The sequence below is a fragment of the Macaca nemestrina genome, chromosome 6 (assembly GCF_043159975.1).
Source record: "Macaca nemestrina isolate mMacNem1 chromosome 6, mMacNem.hap1, whole genome shotgun sequence".
In the NCBI taxonomy this organism is placed as follows: Eukaryota; Metazoa; Chordata; class Mammalia; order Primates; family Cercopithecidae; genus Macaca; species Macaca nemestrina.
The window spans coordinates 99863428-99889365 of record NC_092130.1 but is presented as its reverse complement, the minus strand read 5'-3'; the positions used below and the strand labels follow the sequence as shown (position 1 = coordinate 99889365).

The 25938-nt window shown below is 40.1% G+C and overlaps 2 long non-coding RNA genes across 2 annotated transcripts in view; one reads left to right on the top strand and one right to left on the bottom strand.

Moving 5' to 3' along the window:
* Positions 1-25938, top strand: part of LOC105475231 (uncharacterized) — an 87773-nt gene that overhangs the window by 17020 nt on the left and 44815 nt on the right. The window contains exon 2 of the long non-coding RNA XR_003016482.2: positions 13304-13505. This is a non-coding gene — a long non-coding RNA (uncharacterized lncRNA). The remainder of the gene's footprint in view (positions 1-13303; positions 13506-25938) is intronic.
* Positions 12594-25922, bottom strand: LOC139363843 (uncharacterized). The gene is made up of 3 exons (XR_011624908.1): positions 25809-25922; positions 22305-22479; positions 12594-12727 (listed from the first exon to the last, which is right to left on the bottom strand). It is a non-coding gene; the product is annotated as an uncharacterized lncRNA (long non-coding RNA).

The following is a 25938-nucleotide window of genomic DNA, read 5'->3' as shown; positions in this document are numbered from 1 at the left end:
TTTGTGTCCTGTTGCAATAAATCTCCCCTTCTCCCCACCCCCAAGTGATTCCTAATCTGCTTTCTATCACTATAGAAAAGTTTGCATTTTCTAGAATTTTGTATAGAGTGAATGGATCAGGCTTTCATTTATCATAATGCTTTTGAGATTCATCCATATTGTTGCATGTATCGGTGGATTCTTCCTTTTCCTTGCTAAGCTTCATTCCATTATATAGATATACTGCAATTTGTTCAATTCTCTGTTAATGGACATTTGGATTGTTTCTAGTTTTGGTGTATTTTGTATAAACAGACAGTTCCTGACTTACGATGGTTCAACTTTCAGATATTGTGAAAGCAATGCACATTCAGTAGAATTCATACTTCAAGTACCCGTACAACCATTCTATTTTTCACTTTCAGTACACTATTTAATAAATTATGTGAGATATTCAACACTTTATTTTAAAATAGGCTTGTGTTAGATGATTTTGCCTAGCCTAAGCTAATGTAAGTGTTCTGAGCACATTTAATGTAGGCTAAGCTAAGCTATGATGTCTGGTAGGTTAGGTATAGTAAATGCACTTTTGATTTATGATATTTTCAACTTATGATGGCTTTATTGGGACATAACTGCATTGTAAGTCAGCCAAGGAGCATCTGTATATTAAAAAGCTGCTATGAACATCTGCGTACAAGTCTTTTTGTAGATACATGTTCTCATTTCTTTTGGATAAATACCTGGAGTGGGATTGGTAGATCACATGGTAAATATGTCTTTAAATTTATGAGAAACTGCCAAAGTATTTTCCAAAGTAATAGTAACATTTTACACTCCTACCAGGACTGTAGGAGACTTCCAGGCGCTCCACATCCTCACTGACACTTAGTATTGCCCGTCTCTTTAATTTTGGTTGTTCTAGTGGGTGTGAAATGGTATCTTGGTTTAGTTTTTTTTTTTTTTTTTTGAGACGGAGTCTCGCTCTGTCACCCAGGCTGGAGTGCAGTGGCCGGATCTCAGCTCACTGCAAGCTCCGCCTCCCCGGTTCACGCCATTCTCCGGCCTCAGCCTCCCGAGTAGCTGGGACTACAGGCGCCCGCCACCTCGCCCGGCTAGTTTTTTTTGTATTTCTTAATAGAGACGGGGTTTCACCGTGTTAGCCAGGATGGTCTCGATCTCCTGACCTCGTGATCCGCCCGTCTCGGCCTCCCAAAGTGCTGGGATTACAGGCTTGAGCCACCGCGCCCGGCCCTTGGTTTAGTTTTAATGTGCATTTTCCTAATGCCTATGGAATTTTCCTTTGCCTAATGGCTAATGAAGTTGAGGTCTTTCCATGTGCTTATTAGTCATTCATTTATCTTCTTTAGCAAAGGGTCTTTTCAAATATCTTGCTTATATTTAATTGGTCTGTCTTCATAGCTGAGTTGTAATAGGTCTTTTTATATTCAACCTACAAGTCCTTTGTTAGATATGTGTTTCCAAATTTTTTTTTTTTTTCCCATTCTGTGGTTTCTCTTTCATCTTCCTAGTGGTGTTTTTCAATAAGCAAAAATATTAATTTTATAAAAGCTCAGTTTACAAATTATGTTTTTAATAGTTTGTGGGTTTAATGCTCTATTCAAGAAATATTTGCGTACACTAAAGTTGCCAAGATTTTCTCCTAGGTTTTCTTCTAGGAGTTTTGTGGTTTCCACTTTTACATGTTGCCTATTATACAATTTGAGTTAATTGTTGAGTATGGTGTGAGGCAAGGGCCAATACTTACATATTTTGCCATGAATGTCCTAGCACCATTTGCTGAAGCACCCCTTTTGCCCCATTGAAATGCCTTGGCACAAAATTCACTTGACCATACATGTGTGGGTCTATTTCTGGACTGTCTCTGCCACACTGATCATATATCTATCTTTTTGCCATTATCACATCTTGATTACTATAGTTTTATAGAAAGTATTAAAATTGCTTTGGTTTTCTAAATCATTTTAATTTCCTTATAGAGTTTGGAATCAGCTTGCCAAGCTTTAAAAAAAAAAATCTGCTGGATTTTTAGCAGGGATTGTGTTCAGTCTATGAGCCAATTTGGGGAGAATCTCCATCTTAACAATACTGAATCTTCAGATCCATGAACATGATTTGTGCCTCCATTTATTTAGGTCTTATTTCATTTTTAGCAATGTTTTATAGTTTTCAGTGTACAGATCTTACATAAATTTTGTTACATTTACCTCAAACTATGTCATGTTTTTTGATGGTGTTGTAAATGAAATTGTATTTTTTATTTTTTTTTCAAATGTCCATTGCTGATATACAGTAATATAATTGAGTTTATACATTCACCTTGTATCCTATGACCTTGCTAAATTCAACTTTTTCATTCTAGTAGCTTTTTCTCCTCCGTAGATTCCTTAGAATTTTCTAACCTAAAAATGTTATGTGTGAAAAAGATAGTTTTATTATTTTTTTGTCCAATATGTGTACCTTTTCTTTCTTTTTCAAGCCTTTTTTGCAATGGTTAGAACTTCTAGTACAATATCGAATAGAACTTATGAGAGAGGGTATCCTTGCCTGTTCACCATCTTAGGGAGAAGTATTCAGTCTTTCCCTATTAAGTATGAGAGTTAGCTCTAGGCTCTTTGTAGATGTCCTAAAATGTAGTCTGCTTTTAATTATTATCATGGTCTGGCAATTCTGAACAAAGCCAATGATAAAATACTTAACACTCCTAAAATATCTTTTGTTGGTCTAAGTTCCAAATAATTGCTGAAATTACTTCTGAGTTTGATTAATGTATATCTAACCTTCAAATTTACATATTTGTATCCATTATCGTTTAGTAATTGTATTCTATATGGAGTTAATTAAGAAAATTCCCAGTTATACAGGGAATTCTTATTCCCCTCCCCCTCCCACCGCTACCCCACACACTGACTCAGCAGCATGCTTTCTTTGGAGAAGAATTTGTAACAGATCGCAGTCATTCCAGCTTCCTTCATGGTTAGCTTGTGCCTCTACTCCTGGGATGCATATATTCCTGCATTGACACTGCGGAGTCCAAAGACACAGTCATAGCACTGGGATTGCAAAGATGAAGAAACAGAATCTCACTTGCTTCAATTCTATCATCTGTATGATTCCTTGGAGTTTTTGGTTTTGTGTTTAGAATTTAAAACGGTGAAACTGTGAGGTATAATATTTTTGTTTGGTAAGGGCAAATTTTTATTCATATATGAAATATTTTGAGTGACATTCTTAAAATTGACATTCATTTTAAATTCTATTCTTGTTATTTATTATTTAATTGTAACACTATTCATTTCTTTGACAGGCCATTATATAGGTCTAAGGTTTTTTCCCTTTAAAAATATGTTAATGCAGGCCAGGCACGTGGCTCATGCCCTTAAATCCCAGCTCTTTGGGAGGCCGAAGCAGTCATATCACTTAAGGCCAGGATTTGAGACCAGCCTGGGCAACATGGCGAAACGCCATCTCTATTAAAAATACAAAAATTATCTGGGCATGGTGGCATGCACCTCTAGTCCCAGCTACTTAGGAGGCTTAGGCACGAGAATCACTTAAACCCTGGAGGTGGAGGTGGCAGTGAGCTGAGATTGAGCCATTGCACTTCAGCCTGGGTGACAAAGCGAGACTCTGTCTCAAAATATACATATATATAAATGCAATGAAAAAATATCAGTCGTTATTTTTGCATATTTGTGCTATAATATCTTATTTTTTATTTTTTACATTCTGTAAAGTAAAACATATTTATCTGCACCACATTAAACAAAAGATAGCTTTTATTGTCAGCATTGCTTTTATGGTTATTGTTATGATTCATTTCAGTTCATGATTATTTGCGACAATAATTTTACTGTAGAGAAGACAGATTCGCCCCAGGGGTTGGGTGTGCTCCTTCTGCCATTCATAAGACGGAGCCTGTGCAGGTCCAGCCCCAGGCGATTGTCAGCCACAGACCATCCTACAAGTCAGATAGAGTGGAGTTGGGTTCGTTGCCTCTGATTGTTTGTCTTCTAGGGAATATTTTGAGTTTTGTTCTGAGGCAGTGGCACAGATAAAACAGATAGATTAATGATGCATAGCCATGAAACAATTTGACAAAGTTCTATCAGAAAACTCTGCACTGAGAGTCAGGACTCTGCCCTGTCACCACATTATCTGCTTTCTACCCCTTGGAGTTGAATGAGACAATCTTGATTTCTTCTGGTCCTGAAATTCAATGAGTCTGTTATCCCACTATGGAATATAAAGGGTTATTATTACTCTTGTTTTTGTTGTTTGTATTAATGAACAAAGAAGAGGCTCTGGAAACTTTGACCAATGGGGCAGAAGGACAGCAAGACAGTTAAATATTTAAAAATGTTCTAAAGGAAAATTCACGAGTCTTGTCCTCAGCTATTTGAATTGGGCTATCACTGTCTGTGACCTTATACCTCATTCCCAAGGCTATGGGATCTTTCTTAAGTTAAATTGCAGAGGGCAGACTCCAGTGGTGGCTAACCAATGATATATCTGCCCTTCAGCTCAAACCCATCTCTACCTGGGAATTTTCAGTGTGCTCAGACAGCAGAGATGGAGACCCATGCCCAATGTTGTCCTGTTACTGGCAAAGCCAAGGTACAACACCAGAGGTGAGAGCTCTGTGTTCATGGATTACTTGCATTAGAATCATGGAATGCTTCCAAACCTACTGAATCTAAAGGCAGGGCCCAGGAATCTGCCATAAGCATCTTTATATGATGATAAGTATCATGCATTCTGAAGTCTGAGCACCATTCATACAGAAGAATGGCCAAGAGAGTGAGGATCTGAAAATGATTCAAAGCTGATACAATAGAAATGAATCACTAAAACATATTTTACTGGCCTTTGTTATTTCAGGGTTTTTGTTGTTGTTGTTGGTTTTATTTATTTTTATTTTTTATTTTTTTTGAGATGGAGTCTCACTCTGTCACCCAGGCTGGAGTGGAGTGGAGCGATCTCGACTCACTGCAACTTCCGCCTCCCGGGTTCAAGTGATCCTCCTGCCTCAGCCTCCCAAATAGCTGGGATTGTAAGCATGCACCACCATGCCCCAGTAAGTTTTGTTTTTGTTTTAAGTAGAGATAGGGTTTTACCATGTTCACCAGGCTGGTCTTGAACTCCTGACCTCAAGTAATCTGCCTCCCCAAATTGCTGGGATTACAGGTGTGAGCCACCACATGTGGCCTCACAATATCTTTAATTATTAAATGGCCAGCACTTTTTTTTCTCCAAACTTGTCATTCTGCAAAACCAGGACATGTCATTTTAAGTTGCATCCAGTGCTGTGAGATAGATATGACTGATATGACAAATTATAAGGTAACATTCATCACATGGAATCCATGGCCTGGATGAAAGGTTAGGAAAACTATGGGTTTCTAATGAGAAAGTCAAGTTTAATTAATTATCCTCTGAATAGATGTGCACTGGGGGTTTGGCAGCTGAAGCTTAATAGCTAATTGCAAGGACTGCCAGCGAATAGTGGGTAATCTGCATCCCCAATTTCATGTTGGAGATGTCATAATTACTGTATATCACGGGACAGCAAGGCAGAGCAAATGGATACAAGCTGCAGCTTTCCAGAGGCATTCCATGATGCTGCTCTGAGAGTTGGAGAAAAGGTCCCAGTTGTCAACCACAGACTGCCACGAAGTCAGCAGTTTCAAGTAATGTGGTATGCACCCAATTGCCTTTGAATCATGGAACCAGAGAGACTACTGGATGGCCTCTAGCTGATCCCCTTCCACTAGGCCATTGATGCATCCAGTTATTTCAGACGATACCATTTTCCCCTTTCCTTCCAACCCCATCTCCTATTCAGCCAGTTTCCTTTAGTAGTTAGATATCAGGCAGGGTTCCTGTAATTCACTGTATTGAAAGCATTTGGCAAAATTCAGCACCCCTTCATGATAAAATGTTATCATCAATCTTAGAATAGAAGAGGACTCAACTTGAGAAAGAACATCTACAAAAAATGTACAGGTAACATTGTACCTAATGCTACAAGACAATGTTTTTCCCCAATGTTGAAAAATCACTTTGGTTGCAGAATGAAGAATGGCTTGTGGAGAGATGGGTAAAAGTCAATGATATAATTGCATCTAGGAAGTTATGGCAATAGTTCAGGTGAAGATGAGAGCTTAGACTTGCATGGCAGCAATAGAAGTGAGAGGTATTTAGGAAGATGGGGCTCATTCACAGATTGGGGATTATTCACAAATTGAGGGAGAGATCTAAATATAACTGCTAGGTATTAGCTTACTCAGCTGGATGGATAGTGCTGCCATTCATTGGGCACAAAAATCAGGATGATTTTCTCTATACCATGGCCCCTAAAAGTCAATTAGAAGAGTCTGATATCTGTGGATGATATCTGTATTCAGAATGGAGGTGAGGTATTTTCAAGTACATGAAACTGTGTTTACATACACAGGGCTCCCTGACTGCAGAAAGTAATTGAAGGAAAAAGCAGGTCTTATGAAGTAAATTACTGGGGAGACATGCCAATACTGAAATACTGGAGAAGAGGGGAAAATTATATATTTCAAGGTGCTTTACAACAAGCTCTTTAACATATTATCTGATTTAAGTATTACCACAGCCATGTGAAGTAGAATTTTTCTGATACCTGTTTTTAGATGAGGATTGGAGTCCCAATTTATTAAGTGATTTGTCCAAAACTATTGAATGGTGAAAGGTTTTAAATGTAAATCTCCTGATTGCAGTGTCCCTAATCTTTTCAGTGCTACAGTAAAGGTTAATTTCAGCTAAGAAGAGAGTCATTGGAAGGAATTCAGGTCTGCAGACTGGGTCCTCTTTAATAGGCTATTTCTCTTTTCTCCCACCCAGTTAAATCCTACTCATCCTTTGAGACTCTTTCTGATTGTTCATCTCCTGTAAATCGTTTGCACCCATTCCTACTTACTGATTACTTCCTTTTTTAAAAAAATTTAAATTATATGTTATTTAATGTAATATGTTAAAATAGTATAATTTCAACATGCTATCAATATAAAAATGATATTTCACATTTTTCTGTACCAAATATTTGAAACCCAGCCTGTATTTTATACTTACAATGAATCATAATTGGAAGTAGTCTCATTTCCAGTGCTTACTGGCTAGTGGCTTCTGTACTGGACAGCACAGGTCTACAGTCTAACCCCTTCTAACCTTCAGTGTGATACTCACCTTAAAATGTACAAAAAGAGGTGCATAGTAGTTGATCCAAAATTAAATAATGGTCTGTTAAAAGGGGAAGTGAAAGACAAAATATCTTAACATTTGGACCTTATCTGATTACCAAGAGACATTTTACGGTGATTGAAGTATGGCTAAGCAAATCTTTTTGACATTATTTTTACAAATACTTTGCAGACTGGTTTTCTCTTTCCATTACCTCATTGAAAGTCTGTCTGGGCACCTAGTTATTTTGTTCTATTTCTCCACTTAACAGTTGTTCATTCTGATGTATCTCAAAATAATAAGAGCTATTTATGACAAACCCACAGTCAATATCATACTGAATGGGCAAAAACTGGAAGCATTCCCTTTGAAAACCAGTGGAAGACAAGGATGCCCTCTCTCACCCCTCCTATCCAATATAGTGTTGGAAGTTCTGGCTAGGGTAATCAGGCAAGAGAAATAAATAAAGGTATTCAATTAGGAAAAGAGGAAGTCAAATCATCTCTGTTTGCAGATGGCATGATTGTATATTTAGAAAACCCCATCGTCTCAGCCCAAAATCTCCTTAAGCTCATAAGCAACTTCAGCAAAGTCTCAGGATACAAAATCAATATGCAAAAATCACAAACATTCCTCTACACCAATAATAGACAAACAGAGAGCCAAATCATGAGTGAAATCCCATTCACAATTGCTACAAAGAGAATAAAATACCTAGGAATCCAACTTAAAAAGGATGTGATGGACCTCTTCAAGGAGAACTACAAACAACTGTTCAATGAAATAAAAGAGGACACAAATGAAAGAACATTCCATGCTCATGGATAGGAAGAATTAATATCTTGAAAATGGCCATACTGCCCAAGGTAATTTATAGATTCAATGCTATCCCCATCAAGCTACCACTGACTTTCTTCACAGAATTGGAAAAAACTACTCTAAAGTTCACATGGAACCAAAAAAGAGCCCGCATTTCCAAGACAATCCTAAACAAAAAAAAAAAAAAAAAAAAAAAGCTGGAGGCATTGTGCTACCTGACTATACTACAAGGTTACAGTAACCAAAACAGCATGGTACTGGTACCAAAACAGATATCCAGATATCTAGACCAATGGAACAGAACAGAGGCCTCAGAAATAACACCACACATCTACAACCATCTGACCTTTGACAAACCTGACAAAAACAAGAAATGGGGAAAGGATTCCCTATTTAATAAATGGTGCTGGGAAAACTGGCTAGCCATATGTAGAAGGCTGAAACTGGATCCCTTCCTTACACCTTATACAAAAATTAACTCAAGATGGATTAATGACTTAATGTAAGACCTAACACCATAAAAACCCTAGAAGAAAACCTAGGCAATACCATTTAGGACATAGGCATGGGCAAAGACTTCATGACTACAACACCAAAAGCAATGGCAACAAAAGCCAAAATAGACAAATGGGATCTAATTAAACTAAAGAGCTTCTGCACAGCAAAAGAAACTATCATCAGAGTGAACAAGCAACCTACAGAATGGGAGAAAATTTTTGCAATCTACGTATCTGCCAAAGGGCTAATATCCAGAATCTACAAAGAAGTTAAACACATTTACAAGGGAAAAACTAAGAACCCCACCAAAAAGTGGGGAAATGATATGAACAGACACTTCTCAAAAGAAGACATTTATGCAGCCAAAAGACACTTGAAAAAATGATCATAATCACTGTTCATCAGAGAAATACAAATTAAAACCACAATGCGATACCATCTCATGCCAGTTAGAATGGCGGTCATTAAAAAGTCAGGAAACAACAGATACTAGAGAGGATGTGGAGAAATAGGAATGCTTTTACACTGTTGGTGGGAGTGTAAATTAGTTCAACCATTGTGGAAGATAGTGTGGCGATTCCTCAAGGATCTAGAACTAGAAATACCATTTGACCCAGCGATCCCATTACTGGGTACATAACAAAAGGATTATAAATCATGCTACTATGAAGACACATGCACACGTATGTTTATTGTGGCACTATTCACAATAGCAAAGACTTGAAACCAACCCAGATGTCCATCAATGATAGATTGGATTAAGAAAATGTGACACATATACACCATGGAATACTATGCAGCCATAAAAAAGGATGAGTTCATGTCCTTTGCAGGGACATGGATGAAGCTGGAAACCATCATTCTAAGCAAACTATCACAAGGACAGAAAACCAAACACTGCATGTTCTCACTCATAGGTGGGAATTGAACAATGAGAACACATGGACACAGGGTGGGGAACATTACACACAGGGGCCTGTCAAGGGGTTGGAGGCTGGGGGAGGGATAGCATTAGGAGAAATACCTAATGTAAATTACGAGTTAATGGGTGCAGCAAACCAACATGGCACACGTATACCTATGTATCAAACCTACACGTTGTGCCTATGTAACCTAGAACTGAAAGTATATACATAAAAAGATTTAAACATTTTAAAATCTATAGTAGACAAGAGGAAAAAAAATCCAAGTGAAATTAAATTCTAGAAGATTAATGTTGCCAGTTATATTTTGATGACAACAATAAACATAATGCAATTTTGTTAAATTATTGCTTTAAAATGCAAGTTGATGACCAACAATGGTACCATTTTAGCACAGGTAACTAACTACTTGCGTTTGAGTGTCCCTACAGGTAACCTGAATTGCAATAATGAAGAGGCGCTTAACTCATTAATGTTTTTTATAGTCTCTTAAATAACATTAAAATTGTCTTAAAGTCTCTAGTATATTTAACAATTATATAAAGAAAAAAAAAAAGAGTTGTTCATTCTGCCATTCACTAAATACCTGCTGACACCTTACTGGCCAAATGTGCCAGATGCAGGGATGTAAAGATACCCCATGTCTGCTTTCACAAAGCTTCGAAAGTAGTGATAAAGAGAAAGAGGGTGAAAAATATGTGAAAACGTATCTTTGTGTTTTATTTGACAATTATCATTCTGTGTCAATTATTTGTCTGAATATTAGTTTACCCTCATTTCTTTAGCTGGAGTGAGAGGAATGGATTTTATCTTCTTATTCTTTTTGTCTTCTTGGGACCTAGGAGAATGCCTTAATAAATACATGTGGAATCCACTGCAATGGATGAATAAATGTGTGTTATTTTCTAGAACAGAGGTCCCTACAAAGTATACTAGGAATATAAAGAAACATGTCATCTTCCTGATGGAGAATAGAAAGGAATATAAGGCAGAGGGGACATATGGTCCAGGCCTTGAAGGACTTGACACAATTGAAGAAGCTGATAAGAAGGAAGTTTGAGGAAAAGAATTAATAGTAGTTTTCAGAGGAGAAAGTCAGGGAGTAGAAGTACATCACTTATGGTGGGTACTCTCTGAACATTTGCTTAATAAATACACAAATAGGTAAAAGAAAGAACCTGAAGGACCTGAAGGTGATCTACTTTGTGGAGTTAGAAATGGAGGGAGTGAAGGGGTGGTGGCACAGCAGAAGGAACATGGGAAAAAGTGACAGCCACAAGTTGGCCATTGCCATTGTTAACATTTTAAAGGAAAACAAGACAACAGCAACCACCCTCTCGACGCTGGAGGTACAGTATTGTATCCTCTTCTCTTAGCTTTGGGATAATGCCTATTGTATCTATCTGAGAACTTAATGATTCCATAATCTCTCATTAACGTGAACAATTTCATTCAAGAAGGTTTATGGGTAGAATGAAAAATAAGAAACCTAGCAGAGTGACATGCTTTTATTTTACTATCATGCATATAAAGGAAGACAAATATGCCAATAATACCCTTCTAATTCAATAGAAGAGTCTCACAAGAACTTGTGCTATTTAGAAAAAGAGACACATCAATGACTAACTTGTTCCCTGGGCAAACTACCAAGTAAGACAATCAAAGCCACAGATTTTCATAGGTTCTGTTTCCAGGAAGACAGCAGTTTCCAAAGTCTTCAGAGTCCGAGAAGACCAAGTTCTTCAATTTTTATATGTATGTGTATATATATATATATTTTTGAGACAGAGTCTCACTCTTTCACCCAGGCTGGAGTGCAGTGGCACAATCTCGGCTCACCGCAACCTCCGCCTCCCAGGTTCAAACGATTCTCCTGCCTCAGCCTCCCGAGTAGCCGGGATTACCACCATGTGCCACCACACCCGGCTAACTTTTGTATTTTTACAAAAATACAAAAGAGACAGAGTTTCGCCACGTCGTCCAGGCTGGCCTTGAACTCCTGACCTCAAGTGATCCACCCGCCTTGACCTCCCAAAGTGCTGGGATTACAGATGTGAGCCACCATGCCCAGCTTCTCAAATTATATTTCTAAGGACACAGTTTTAATAGAGACAACAAACTTAAAACTATTAGAAAATTTCACCTGCCTCTATATTGTACAGTAAAGTAAAATTGATATTCCCTAAAAGTTCCAAGTTGAGAGCAAATGTAAGCCTGTACAGCCCAATTTTTCCAAAAACAGAAACCAAGAAAGTAATAGGATTTTACCAAATACTAGTGGAAAAAAGAGCACGGTATTAATCTTCCACGTAAATAAGGTCACATGCAAACATGAGAAAACCCCCAAAAGTCGCACTGTTTGTGTTTCTTTATGGAACCGTTCTCTAAGTAACATATCTGACACTCCAACCCCCTTCAATTCCCCCATTGCAATCCTGAGAAAAGCATTTCTCCTTCCACCACCACTGCCAGAGTAAGTGCCCTCTCCCCCCAGGCTCTCAGCCAGTGCAGCTTTACTTCTACAGCTGGTTTCCGCCCGGCTCATTTCTGCCTCTGGCCTTTTGTTCAGCTTTCCCTGCTTGGGGCAGCCACCCCATTCCCTTTAGTGCTTCCATGATTCTGAACTATTATAGAAATCACCTTTCATCTAGATTGTTTGCCTTTGAACCCTCTAGGCCTTGTTAAGGGGCGGGTAGAGGTTGGAATGAGAGCAGAGGGGGCAAAACGTTCTGGTAGTCTGTTTTTCAGGACAAGCGCTCTGTCTCTGGAAATGGTAACAAGAGCCACGTTAAACAGAAGGGCTTGCTTTCGTGGATGTTTCTGTTATATATATGCATTTTTTTTTTTTCAATTCGAGAGAAGAGGAAGTATACTTCCCCTGGCACTCAGTCATGTTCAGGATGAGGAAGGCAGACAAACAGGGAACCTAGGTTTTATGTGACCTCGCCGATTGAGACTGACAACGCCAGGTACTTGGAAAGGACACCACTTTACCTTTACTGTGAGGACCGGGTCTCACTGTCACCCCAACCACTTGCCTTATAATATGGTTCCTGGAGGCTGGGGGACACAGGTAAGGAGTGGAGAGGTGTTTAGTGGGAGGAATGTGGTTAGAAGTCTTCTGTGTGCTGGCAGGAAACCTGGGTCCCCCAGTTCCGGAGATCCTTGTTTACTATATACCAGACAGTGAGGCTGATGATGATCTGGAAGATGTTCCTTCAGAAGCCAGCAGCCAAAAGGGGTAGACAGAACCAGAGGCAGACGTAAGAAAAGGTGACCTGAGGGGCAGGAAGAGCAATGGAGTCATATAAATCACATACTGTCTTGTGCTGCTATTGCAATGTGCATCCATTCATTTATACATTCACTTTCTTTCAACCAACAGTTATTGAATGCCTGTGTATTCACATTATTGAATGTGAATTCAATGCATCTTTTTAAGGTGGTAGTTCTTTTTTTTTTTTTTGGTGGTGGTGGTGGTTGTTTTTTGAGATGCAGTTTTGCTCTGTCGGCCTGACTGGAGTGCAGTGGTGCAGTCTCGGCTCACTGAAAACTCCGCCTCCCAGGTTCAAGCAATTCTTCTCCTTCAGCCTCCTGAGTAGCTGGGATTACAGGTGTGCACTACCACACCTGGCTAATTTTTTAAAACTTTATTTTATTTTTAGTAGAGACAGGGTTTCACCATGTTGGCCAGGCTGGTCTCAAACTCCTGACCTCAACTGATCCTCCTGCCTCGGCCTCCCAAAGTGCTGGTACTACATGCGTGAGCCACCGTGCCTGGGCCTAAGGTGTTGGTTCTGTATCTAAGTTTAGAAGCATCTAAATTTTAAGTTTTATTGTTGTTGTTGTTGCAGGAAAACATAGATCCTAGTGCCGAACATGAGGACAGGACAGACCAAAGGAGAAAGTAGAAGGAGGGGATCTTCTCTCTCAGCCTCATCCTCTTGGGCCTGGATGCTGGAGAGTCATGAGGTGCTTCAGAGTACTCTGGGTGAGGAGGGAAAGATGGTGCCCACCACATGGAGGCCAGCCTAGGTCTTGTATGAAACCTGTGAGGTACGAAGGAGTAATTTTTCTTTCCAAGCCATTTCTCTGCTTATTTCTCAGATCAGTGCCCTTTATGTTTGAACTTGGTGTGAATGACCATCTTAGTGATTCTTACTGCAATGACAATAGGGAGTTAAATGACATAAGATTCTTTTTTTGTGGTAAAGGATATAGAAATGTATCTGCATGTGGTCAATGTAGAATATTCCCAGCCAGAGGTGCAGTTTTCGGGATTCCTTCCACAGACACTGTGTGGAAACACACCTGTTAACCAATAAGAGGTGAAATTTCACCAGAATGAAGAAGCATCCTCTTTTCCCTTTTCACAGGGGTGGGGATGAGGTTAGGGATGGGGTTATACCTTCTTTGCTCTCCCAGCTGCTTCTATATTTCTTAGCCTGTATATGCCTAAAGTTAAGCCAAGACAAAGAGTCATAGACAGGTAGTTTATTTGCAAAATGATACTGGGGATCAGGAGTGAGGAATGAGAGAGTAAAGCAGGGGCAGAAAAGCCATTGCAAGCATGCTCTGTCAATAGAGGAGTGACCAACAAGCACGTGAAAGGCCTCAGTGTTACTAGTCATCAGAATTCAAATGAAAACCACACGAGATACCTACTAGATGCCTATTAGAATGGCTACATTAATAATACTGCAGTAACAAATGTTGGTGAGGGTGTGGAACAATCAGAGCTCTCATAAATTGTTGGTAGGGGTGTAAATTGGTACAACTGCTTTGGAAAGGTCTGGCACTTTCTTAAAAAACTAAACACACACCTTCTATGACCCAGCAATTTCATTCCTAGATATTTGCCCAGATAAATGAAAATATGTGTATATAAATAGACTTGTTTAAGAATGTTCACAGCAGCATTATGTGTTACAGTCAGAAACTGGAAACAGGCCAGGCATGGTGGCTCACACCTGTTATCCTAGCACTTTGAGAACCTCAGGTAGGAGGATTGCTTGAGGCCAGGAGTTTGAGACCAGCCTGGGGAATATAGCAAGACCCTGTCTTTAAAAAACAAACAAACAAACAAACAACAAAAAAAAACAAAAACATTAGCCAGCGTGGTGGCACACATCTGTAGTCCTAGCTACGCGGGAGGCTGAGGTGGAAGGATCACTTGAGTCCAGGAGTTCAAGGCTGCAGTGAGCCATGATCACCCAGCCTGGTGATAGAGTAAGACCTTGTTTCAAAAAAAACAACAACAAAAACCAAAAACAAACAAACAAACAAAAACTGGAAACAGCCCATTGACAGAAGAATGGATAAACAAACTATGGTATGTCCATGCAATGGAGTATTGCCCAGCCATAAAAAGGAATATAGATATAATAATATGGGTAAATATTTAAGCATGCTGGGTGAAAAAAGCCTTACACAAAAAGAATATGGTATTTTCCTATTTAAAGTTCTAGAATAGGCAGAACTAATCTGCAATGAAGAAAAATCAAAACAGTGATCTGCGCAGATGTGGGCGTAGAAGTGGGAGTTGACAGAGAGCAGGCATGAGGGAATGTTCTTATACATCTTCAGAGGAGTTTGGGTTACACATGTCAATGTACTTTTCAAAACTTACTGAATGGTACACTTACAATTGTTCATTTTATTGAATATAAATTTTGCCTTAGAAGAAAAACATCGTAAATGAATACCGAAGTTTAGTTAATGGGATGCATGCTGAAGTGTTAAAGGTGAATTATACCGTTACCTGAAAAGTACTTTGAAATGCATTAAAAATAAAATAGATTAGTAGATGGATAGAACAGTAGACAAATGGATATATATATGACAAAAGAAATAGAATAAGATGTTAGTTGTACAATCTAGATAGGGATATATGGGTTTTGACTGTAGAATTCTTTCAACTTCTCTGTATGCTTGAACATTTTTATAATAACAAGTGAGGTAAAAAGAAAAACACAGGATCACATTGGCTGCAACTGAGCAACTGCTGTACAAGCCTATCAGGACCTTTGAGGAGTTTTCTGAAATCCACTTCAGAACCTAACACCTGAGTGGTGGAAGGGAAAACATTTATCTGTTGGCTTCTTTCTCCTTGTGTCAGTGCTTAAAGCCCTCTTGCAGGTGCCCTGCATCTTAGAGAATTCCCAAGGTAGGGAGCTAGAGGTACACAGCATGCATGGACTGATGAGGGATGCTTCAGATTGTACCTGTGTGTAGCTGGTCAAAGCCTATGCAGAATCAAGAGTCAGATTACCCTCCAAACTTAGTGTCTTACAACAAACAAACAGCTATTCTCCACTATTCCTGTGGGTCAGAAATTCAGGAGTCACTTAGCTGGCTGATTCTAGCTCAGGGTCTGCCATGACATTATATTCAATATTTTAAGCCAGGGCTGCATTTATCTGAAAACTTGATTGGGGCTGAAAGATCCACTTTCAAAGTGGTGCACTACATGGCCCTTGGCAGGAGGCTCCAGTGTCCCTGCCACATGGGCCTCACAATAGGGGTGCTGAATGTCCTTATAACATGGCACATGGCATCCCCCAGAGTGAGTGATTATTGGCAGGTGGAAGTCACAATGTCTTTTATGACCTAGTCTTGGAAATCACACACTGTCACTTCCACCACCTTTTATTACTTAGAAGTGAATCACTGGGCACATTCCACACTCCAGGAGAAGGGAGTAAGGCATTCCCCTCCCCCCAGCTCGCTTTTTTTTTTTTGAGACAGAGTCTCGCTCTGTCGGCCAGGCTGGAGTGCAGTGACGTGATCTTGGCTCACTGCAACCTTCACTTCCCGGGTTCAAGCAATTCTTCTGCCTCAGCCTCCCGAGTAGCTGGGACTACAGGCGTGAGCCACCACACCTGGCTAATTTTTGTATTTTTAGTAGAGACGGGGTTTCACCGTATTGGCCAGACTGGTCTTGAACTACTGACCTCGTGATCCACCCACTTCAGCCTCCCAAAATGCTGGGATTACAGGCGTGAGCTACCAATTCCAGCCTAGGCTTCAGTTTTTGAAGGAAGGAACATCAAAGAAGTTAAGAACATGTTTTGAAACCACAACAGATTTCCATTACGTTTCACCTTTGCCTTTCTTAGGACTTTTGTGCTCTGCATTAAGTCCAATCTGCCCAGAGTCTTCTAGATTGTGGCTAGCTCCAAATCCTACAAAGACTAAATACAGGAAGGTTAATAGAACAACTTACATTCCCTGCTGATGCAATAGGTTCCAAGTCCATAAATAGTACTTGTCATCTCCATTTTCCACCATTTGCTCTAGATTTCCCTTAACCTCAGCCAATTCTTTGGCTGATGTAGGTTGCTTTCCTGATGTCTGACTCAAAACTTTATCTCTGAGGGATCTGAGCCTTTAGTTGACCTTGTAAAGTCATGATCACTGCGATTGCCCATCCGCCATCACCAGTCATGGAATCATCAATAGATGTCCCTGTGAATCTTCTATGTCCCAGACACAGTCCTTCCTGCACACATAATGTAACAACAGCCTTAGCTCCTCATGGTAATGAGAGTCGATTACTCTTTTCAGCATAGGAACACTTCTTTTTTTTTGCTGGTCTACTGCCATGAGGAACCCCAAATTCAAAACCAATAATCACACTTTAAGGTGAATGGAAATGCTATCATTTCTTAGTGCACACATTTGCTTACCTGAAAGTGGGACAATTAATTCAGCAGAACCTAAGCTCATTTGATGGGAATTGTACAACATTTTTAAGTGGATCATGAGAAGTGATGGTGAGGGGGGCAATCCTACTTCTACCTCATGTTTCCTGGACCAATGTTGCTAGACACTGGGTACATAGCACCATGTATCAGCTATTGTTTTAGCACATATATACAATATTCTGGAGGACAGTGTAATTACCGACAGGTCGTTCTACCTGAACCTGAGCTGGCACTGAAAATCCTTTTCAAGAACTTCTGCTTTCAACCACGAAGGAGTAAGGCAGCCTGTGGTTACATTTTGAAAGTAAGCAACTAGAAAACTAAACAAAATGTAGGAAAAAATTATTTTAAGACATTGGATAAGAGTCCAATGAGATTATGATCCCCATGAAAAGGAAAACAAAGGGGGCAAAATACACCCTCATGTTAGGCTTTCTTCCTGTAGGTAGCTCCAAGATTGTGATTCAGGGAGATGACATGGTACAGAGTGTGGTCATTTCCACTGAATTAAACAGAGATTATAGTTCAAGAAGACCAAGGTAGCAATGATTTATAAGGCAGAGAACCTGTATAAGTCCATTTTCTGTTGTTATAGCCAAGTACCTGAGACTACGTAGTTTATAATGAAGGAAATCTATTTCTCACAGTTCTGAAGGCTAAAAGTCCAACGTTGAGAGGGTGCATTTGGTGAGGGCCTTCCTATTGGTAGGGACTCTCTGCAGAGTCCCAAGGTGGTATAGGGCATAGAGAGGGAGCTAAGCATGCTAGCTTAGGTTTCTTTCTCCTCTATGAAGCCACTCACGTCCCACACTCATGACCTTATCTCTTTCGAATGACCTCCAAAGATGCTGCTTCTCAAAATACTATAGTTGAATTTCCCACGCTCTTAATATTGTTACAGTGGGGATTAAGTTTCAACATGAGTTTCAGAGGGGATAAACATTCAAACCATAGCATTGCTTGAGAGGAGAGCTCTCAAGAAATCTCTGGCTGGGTGCAGTGGCTCACACCTGTAATCCCAGCACTTTGGGAGGCTGAGGTGGATGGATTGCTTGAGCCCAGGAATTTGAGACCAGCCTGAGTAACATGGCAACATCCTGTCTCTACAAAAAATACAAAAAATTAGCTGGGTATGGTGGTGCACACCTGTGGTCCCAGCTACTTGGGAGGTTGACTCTTTGCCTGAACACCAAACTAGTCAGGAATAGAATGAAATCCCATAGGGCTGGACAAGAACAACTTTCAAGGAAAGAATAGTTCTGTGTAAGCTGTAAGACAAATAACCAATAACCAGGGTTCACACAGAGCTGGGAATCATTTGAGTTCCCTCTAGTGAGAGTAAAGAGACCTTGGTGAATACACATGACATTCAGTAAAAATCCTGGAAAGGCAACAGTTTGAAGTGGGGCTAAATTATTTCTCAAATAAATACTACTCTAGAAAACACTAAAGGATCCTAGAACATACCTCAAAAGGATCAAACTAATCTTCAAGTAAAAACCCAACAGAAAAGATTCAACACTCTTCTAAGAAATATAAAATTTCAGCACCCAACAATGTAAACTTCACAATATCTAGAATCCAATCTGAAATTAATAGACATATGAAGAAAAAGAAAATATGAAGAATAGTCAAGAGAAAAATTAGTCACAAGACTCAGACCCGGAAACAGCAGAGACTATGGGATTATCAGACAAGAAGGTTAATATAGCTATTGGAAATATGTTGGCTAGGCCTGGTGGTTCACACCTGTAATCCCAGTGCTTTGGGAGGCTGAGGTGGGTGGATTGCTTGAGCCCAGGAGCTTGAGACCATTCTGGGCAACGTGAAAATCCATCACTACACAAAATACAAAAAATTATTCAGGTGTGGTGGTATACACCTGTATCCCAGCTACTTGGGAGGCTGAGATGGGAGGATCACCTGAGCTCAGGAGGTTGAGGCTGTAGTAAGCTGAGATTGTGCCACTCACTCCAGCCTGGGCGACAGAGTGAGACACTGTCTTAAAAAAAGAAAGAAAGAAAGAAATATGTTTCTTGTATAAAGAGACGAAAGAAAGTGAAAGTTATAAGAAATAAAAGATTTATAAGGGACTAAACTGAAGCTTTTAGCGATAAATATACGACACCCAAAATTGAAAATTCACTGGATAGATATAATAGCAGGTGAGACATTGTAGAAGAAAAGAACAGTGAACATAATGACACAGGAAAAGAAACTGCCCAAAGTGAAGCACAGAGAAAAGATGGAGAAACGGCACATCAGTGAGCTGGGGAACAATATCATATGTGCATTTGAAGTAAAAGAAGGAAAGGAAAAAGAGGAGGGATAAAAATGTTTAAAGAATTAATAGAAAAAGAAATTTCTAAATTCTTCACACCTGTTAGGATTTTTGTGTTGTTTTGTTTTGCTTTTGAGCAAAAAGACACAGGGTCTTGCTCTGTCACCCAGTCTGGAATGCAGTGGCACTTACAGCTCACTGTCTTGAAGATTAAGACAGGGTCTTGCTCTGTCACCCAGGTCTTGCTCTGTCAGGGGTCTTGTTCTGTCACCCAGGTTGGAATGCAGTGGCACGCATAGCTCACTGCAGCCTCAAACTCCTGGGCTGGCTTCAGTGATTCTTCCGCCTCAGTCTCTGGGGTAGCTGGGACTACAGGCATGTACCACCATGCCAGCTAAATTCTTTTATTTTAATGTTTTTGTAGAGACACACTCTTTCTGTGTTGCCCAGGCTGGTCTCCAACTCCTGGCCTCAAATGATTCTTCCGCCTTGGCCTCCCAAAGTGCTGGGATTACAAGGGTGAGCTACCATGCACCACTGTTTTTTTAAAAAGGAAAATATCAGTTGTTGGAAAGAATGTAGAGAAATTGGAATTCCTGTGCATTGCTGGTGGGAATATAAAATTGTGCAGCTGCAATGGAAAGCAGTTTGGTGGTTCTTCAAAAAGTTAAACAGAGAATTACTGTATGATTTAGCAATTCCACTCCTAAGTATATGCCCCAAAGAATTAAAGAATTAAAAGCAGAGACTCAAATAGATACTTGTACACCAATGTCCATGGAAGTGTTAATTTGCAAAAGCCAAAAGGCATAAACAATTCAAATGTCAAAACAGACAAGTGGATGTATATACATACAATGGAATATTATTCATCTTTTTAAAGGAAAGATATTTGGATGTCTCCTACATCATCCTTTCAAGGATGAACTTTGAAAACATTATGCTAACTAAACTAAACACAAAAGGAAAAATATTGTATGATTCCATTCATATGAAGTACTTAGAACACACAAATTCATGGAAACAGAAAGTAAAATAGAGGTTGCCAGGGTCTGGGGGAATAGTAGATTGGGAAGTTATTGTTTAATGCGAACAGAGTTTCAGTTTAGGATGATAAAAACGTTCTGGAGATGGATGGTGGGAATGGTTACATGACAGTGAGAGTACACTTAGTGCCACTCAACTGTACACTTAAAATGGCAGGTTGTATGTTCTGTATATTTTACCACAATAAAATTAAATCTCTTAAAAGTTAGTTACTGCCGGGCTCAGTGGCTCATGCCTGTAATCCTAGCACTTTGGGAGGCCGAGGTGGGCGGATCATGCGGTCAGGAGATTGAGACCATTCTAGCTAACACGGTAAAACCCCATCTCTACTAAAACTACAAAAAATTAGCTGGGCATGGTGGCACACGCCTTTAGTCCCAGCTACTCAGGAGGCTGAGGCAGGAGAATAGCTTGAACCTGGGAGGCAGAGGCTGCAGGGAACTGAGATTGTGCCACTACACTCGAGCTTGGGAGACAGAGAGAGGGACTCCTCAAAAAAACAAAAACAAAAACAAAAAAACCTTAGTTACTACTGTTCAATAATAAATTGTGCCTTATTTGCCAATTTATGTCATTTGAGGAGGATGACAAAAATTGAAGAGCTTGATGGAATTCAGTTTTGTAAAGTGGCATCTATGTGTGTTTCCTACCAAGTTTATATTTTTTGAGACAGTGTCTCGCTCTGTCACCCAGGCCGGAGTGCAGTGGCATAATCACAGCTCACTGCAACCTTAATCTCCTGGGCTCAGGTGATTCTCCCACCTCAGCCTCCCGAGTAGCTAGGACTACAGGTGTGTGCCACCATGCCTGGCTCTTTTAAAATTTGTTGACAGGGACTCTCCATGTTACCTAGGTGGTATTGAATTCCTGAGCTTGAGCAATCCTACCCACCTTGGCCTCCAAAAATGTTGGGATTACAGGCGTGAGCCATAGCACCTGGCCCTACAAACTTTTAAAAACATAAATGCTTGTAGAAATTTAATTACATTTTGCCTCTGTGAATTCCTGATGAAAACTTTCTGAAATCTGTCATAACTACGTAATCAAAAGAAAAAATAAGTATCTCTAATATTTTCACATCCCTGAGCTTTCTGACTCCTTCCTTAATGCTATGGCAAGCTCCAGTCCAGGCAAGTTCCAGCCTCTCGACTTTATTTATTATAGGCCACTATTTTGTCCAAGCCTCAAGAAATCACTCTTGCAGTGTATTGCTACTGGTATCCTTGCCAGGACACTGAGTTTAAATCAAGGAAGGGTGCTCCCAGGTCAATAAATTCACTGTTATCCAGCTTTCTATTCCACTCACCCACCCGAGTCCAACATCCTCAAGATCCACTTTCACAAGTTTATCCAGGTTCCTGCCTGTATACATTACCCAGGTGAATGGTTTGGCTCTGTGTCCCCACCCAAATCTCATCTCGAATTGTAATCCCCATGTGCTGAGGGTGGGGCCTGTAATCCCCACGTGTTGAGGGAGGGAGGTGATTGGATCATGAGGGAGGTTTCCCCCATGTTGTTCTTGTGATGAGTGGGTTCTCATGAGATCTGATGATTTTATAAGCATCTAGCATTTCCCCTGCTTACACTTCTCGCTCCCGCCACCCTGTGAAGAAGGATTTGCTTCCTCTTTGCTTTCCACCATGATTGTAAGTTTCCTGAGGCCCCTCCAGCTATGCAGAACTGTGAGTTAAACCTTTTTCCTTTATAAATTACCCAGTCTTAGGTATTTCTTTATAGCAGTGTGAGAACAGTGTAATATACCAGGTCCTTCAGTTTCTTAAGTAAACTATTTCCTACTGCAGCAGGGATACATTTCCCCACCTGCTTGAGCCAAAACCGACTCCAGTTATCATGGACCCAGTGAATTGGAGATGGAAGGAGACCTTGAGGAAGACAGACATCACTTTGCACAGCAAGATTCAGATGAGGTATTTTCAGGATCTCCTGGCGTGATGAGGCTGATGTCCCCAGCAAGGAGAAGGCTGACTTTGCTCTCCTAGAGGATGAAAATTAATCTAGTGACTCAGTATTCTCAGACTTGTCTGTCCTATCCCAGCTCTTAAGATCTTAAGCTTTTCCTATCAGGGTTCTAACTTTGAAATAGGAAACCTGTGAAGGCTTGTCGTTCTGTCTCCTCTATGACTCTGTCACCTGTTGTCTTAATCTTCAAGACAGTATTCCCTGTGCCTGCAGGAGATCAAATTCTTTTAACCATTGCTCTATTCACTGTGGGCTTGAGTTGATAGTTGGCTAACATGACCCTGTCATTTTCTTATTTTGAGACTTTCAAAGCAGTTAACAAAAGCCAATGAACTCCACATTCCTTTACAATTATCATTGCCTCCATATTGTTCAAGTACCATAGCTACCACTTGACCCAGAGCCTCTCCCTTCCACCTGTACCTCATCCCAATCCACCACAGGTGACAGCCTTAATTGTGTTGCCACTGGATCCGCACTTACCACTCAAGCTGTGACGGAAATGATGAGAAAAACGTTCTTCTCTTGCAGTGACCATCTGGCTACTTGCAAAGTATGGTTAGAATTCTAGATTCCTTTGAAGTCTTGGTAAAGATCTCCCAAGGACTGGCTGATGGGGACATGGGGATTCTTAATCCTCTTCACCTACAACATCCCATCCAAAGGGAACCTCAAAAGTAGTAATTGCCCACCTTATGGGTTGTACATGCATTACTGCCAAGCAGCTTTCCACAGGCATCACAGACTTTGGTGTCAGACAAGCCTTGGAGCAAAAGCTACAGGTCCAGTGTTTGGACTGAGGCAAGGTCAGGTTACACCTATGTGGAACTGCTTGCCTACACTAGTGACTGGGGTAGGTGGCCGGTCCAAAAGGATGGGAAATGGTGCTCAAGAGTTCTGGTCCCCTGGAGGCCCTGCCTGGAGCCAAGTGTCAGCACACAAAACATCATCAGCTCATTCTGGAGCATTCACTTTAACCCAAGTATTAATAAATAAATTGGAAGTCAATTCGTAGATGCATTGGACCAGAATGAAGTCAAAGTCTATTAGCCTAATCAATGTCCTGGCTACCCTTTTGTCTGTGTGGTTGTACGGGGTTTGGTTTGAGTCTGAGGACCATGATCACAGTCCATTTCTCAGGAGACTAAACAAGAAACCAGGCTTAAGATTCCCAAACTTATTAACATCCTTCCCTTTACCCAGATATTAGCCTGATGACAATTTCATTCATCAACCTAGCTTTGAACATAGTTTTCAGTGTCCAAATTCTTTCTGGATAGTTTATTTGTGTGTTCAGTTATTAGGTCTGTCGTCTTTTATATGATCTACTGTGTCCACATAAAAAATTACCAACATTTTCCCAACCAGTTTAGTAATGAAAGTACCATCTAATTAAAAAAAAAAAAACTTCAGTGTGGGGAAAAGGAGGACAGATGCAATTATTAGACTGTCATCATGGGTCTCTACTTGTTTTAAAAAGTTATAGTTACCTGAGGATTTTTTCAAAAAATTTTATTATGAAAAATTTTAAACATCCACAAAAAGTTATAGTTACCTGAGGATTTTTTCAAAAAATTTTATTATGAAAAATTTTAAACATCCACAAATTTCAAACATCCATAATCAAATACATAAAATAATAAATCCCCATGTACCCATCAGCCAGCCCTTGGGAGATCTTTACCAAGACTCCAAAGGAATCTAGAATTCTAAGCATACTTTGCAGGTAGCCAGGATGGTCGCTGTAAGAGAAGAACGTTTTTTTCTTATCATTCCCATCACGTCTTGAATGAGTGATCACATTTCTACCTTGGAAATGGATTACTTCCCCTCTGGTGGGTTTATTTGCTCAGGTTCCCTTTAACCAGAGGGTATCAGGGCTGGGGCCAGACGTGAGGCAAGATCTAGCTGTGCCCACCGGAGGGAGCAGTGTCCTCCTGTTTCACAGTAATTTGCTATGGATTGGCGCGGCTACTTGTCAGAGTTTTATTTAGCTATGTTCTCCTTCTGTTGGAATATCATTCATTTTTCTTGGACTGTGGGATATGGTCCATGACCTTCACACTAGCTCTGTCATTACTGTCTGTAGTGTTTCGCAGTAAATGAATTGGTATAACGTCACCCACCCTACCTCTACACTGTTTGACTCTCACATTTCCATCAGTCTAGGCTGCTCACTGTTTTCCATCTCAGTTCTGGGAAACCAGAAAGAAATTGGTTTGAAATTGAATCTTTAAAGTATGTTTTTCTAATGAAACTCCTAGATGGCCTTGATTGCGTTTCCAGATCCCCTCTCATCTCGCTTCTGTTTTCACACAGAGATGCAGTTGTTTTTCATAGTCTGGAGCATAGAAAAAATGTGGACTGCACTCTATGCTGATCAGAACCTATATAGACCTCTGAGTTTTATTTTGGGCACTGCATTTGAAAGGATATAATGGCAAACTGGAGTGGGGCGGGGGTGAGGGAGGGGAACTAACAGATGGGTCTGAGCAATATCTGATGAACAATTAACCATGTAGAAAAGAAGACCCAGGGGAGGCAGAGTAGCTCTCTGTAAAAGTTGTGTTGAAATATAGCTATGACCGGTGTGGGGAAGTTAGAGAAAGCAAATTTCAGCTTTTTATAAGGTTAGATCAGAAACATCGGATAGTTAAACTAGACTGACCCATAAAGAAGTGAGTTCTCCTTCCTAGGAGTCAGATAAATGCCAGGTAACATCTCTCAGGAATATGCTTCGTGGGGGGAGCATTCTCCGTAATAGAAAACACGTCTAGAACACTTAGTTTCTTCCAAGTACTCTTCTAAGCACCTTTCCTTTATTATTTATTTAACCCTCGTGACAACCTTGTGAAATAGACACTTGAGATCCACAGCTTTTATCTGAAAACCTTAGGACCAAAATTCTTAATTTTCTGGATTTTAGAAAGGTATATGGCACATACACCTTATGATGGAAAAGACCCCCATGGGACTGTTCTCCATAATCAAATACATTAATATTTATACAGTGAGGCATGTGAATTTTTGCATCAAATGGAATACTTTTACATGAGTTGGGTTACATTTTGTTGCCAAATAAGTTCAAATCATCTCTTCCCACCAAAAAATTTTGAAATAATTTTAGATTTTTGCATTCTGAATTGTAGAAAAGAGATTATGGACGCATATTGCTATTCCCAGTTTACTCATGAAGAAACTGAGGCAGAGAGATTAAGTAGCTTGCTTGAAGTCATACGGCTTCCACCCAGGCAGGAACCGGGTTTGAGCCCTGCTCTTAAGCACAGTGTGGACTGCCTTTCCCTGTGCTCTGCCTCCTCTCTTTGAGGGGTTGGGCTTAGTTACCTGAAACGTCTCTAACCTTGAGCCTTCGATTCCCTGATCTCTGACTTCAGCCAGCCTCACACTGGTTCCAGAGCGATACTCAGAGCTGTTCTCAGACACTAGACTGGAATAAATGAGAGACATCTGGAGA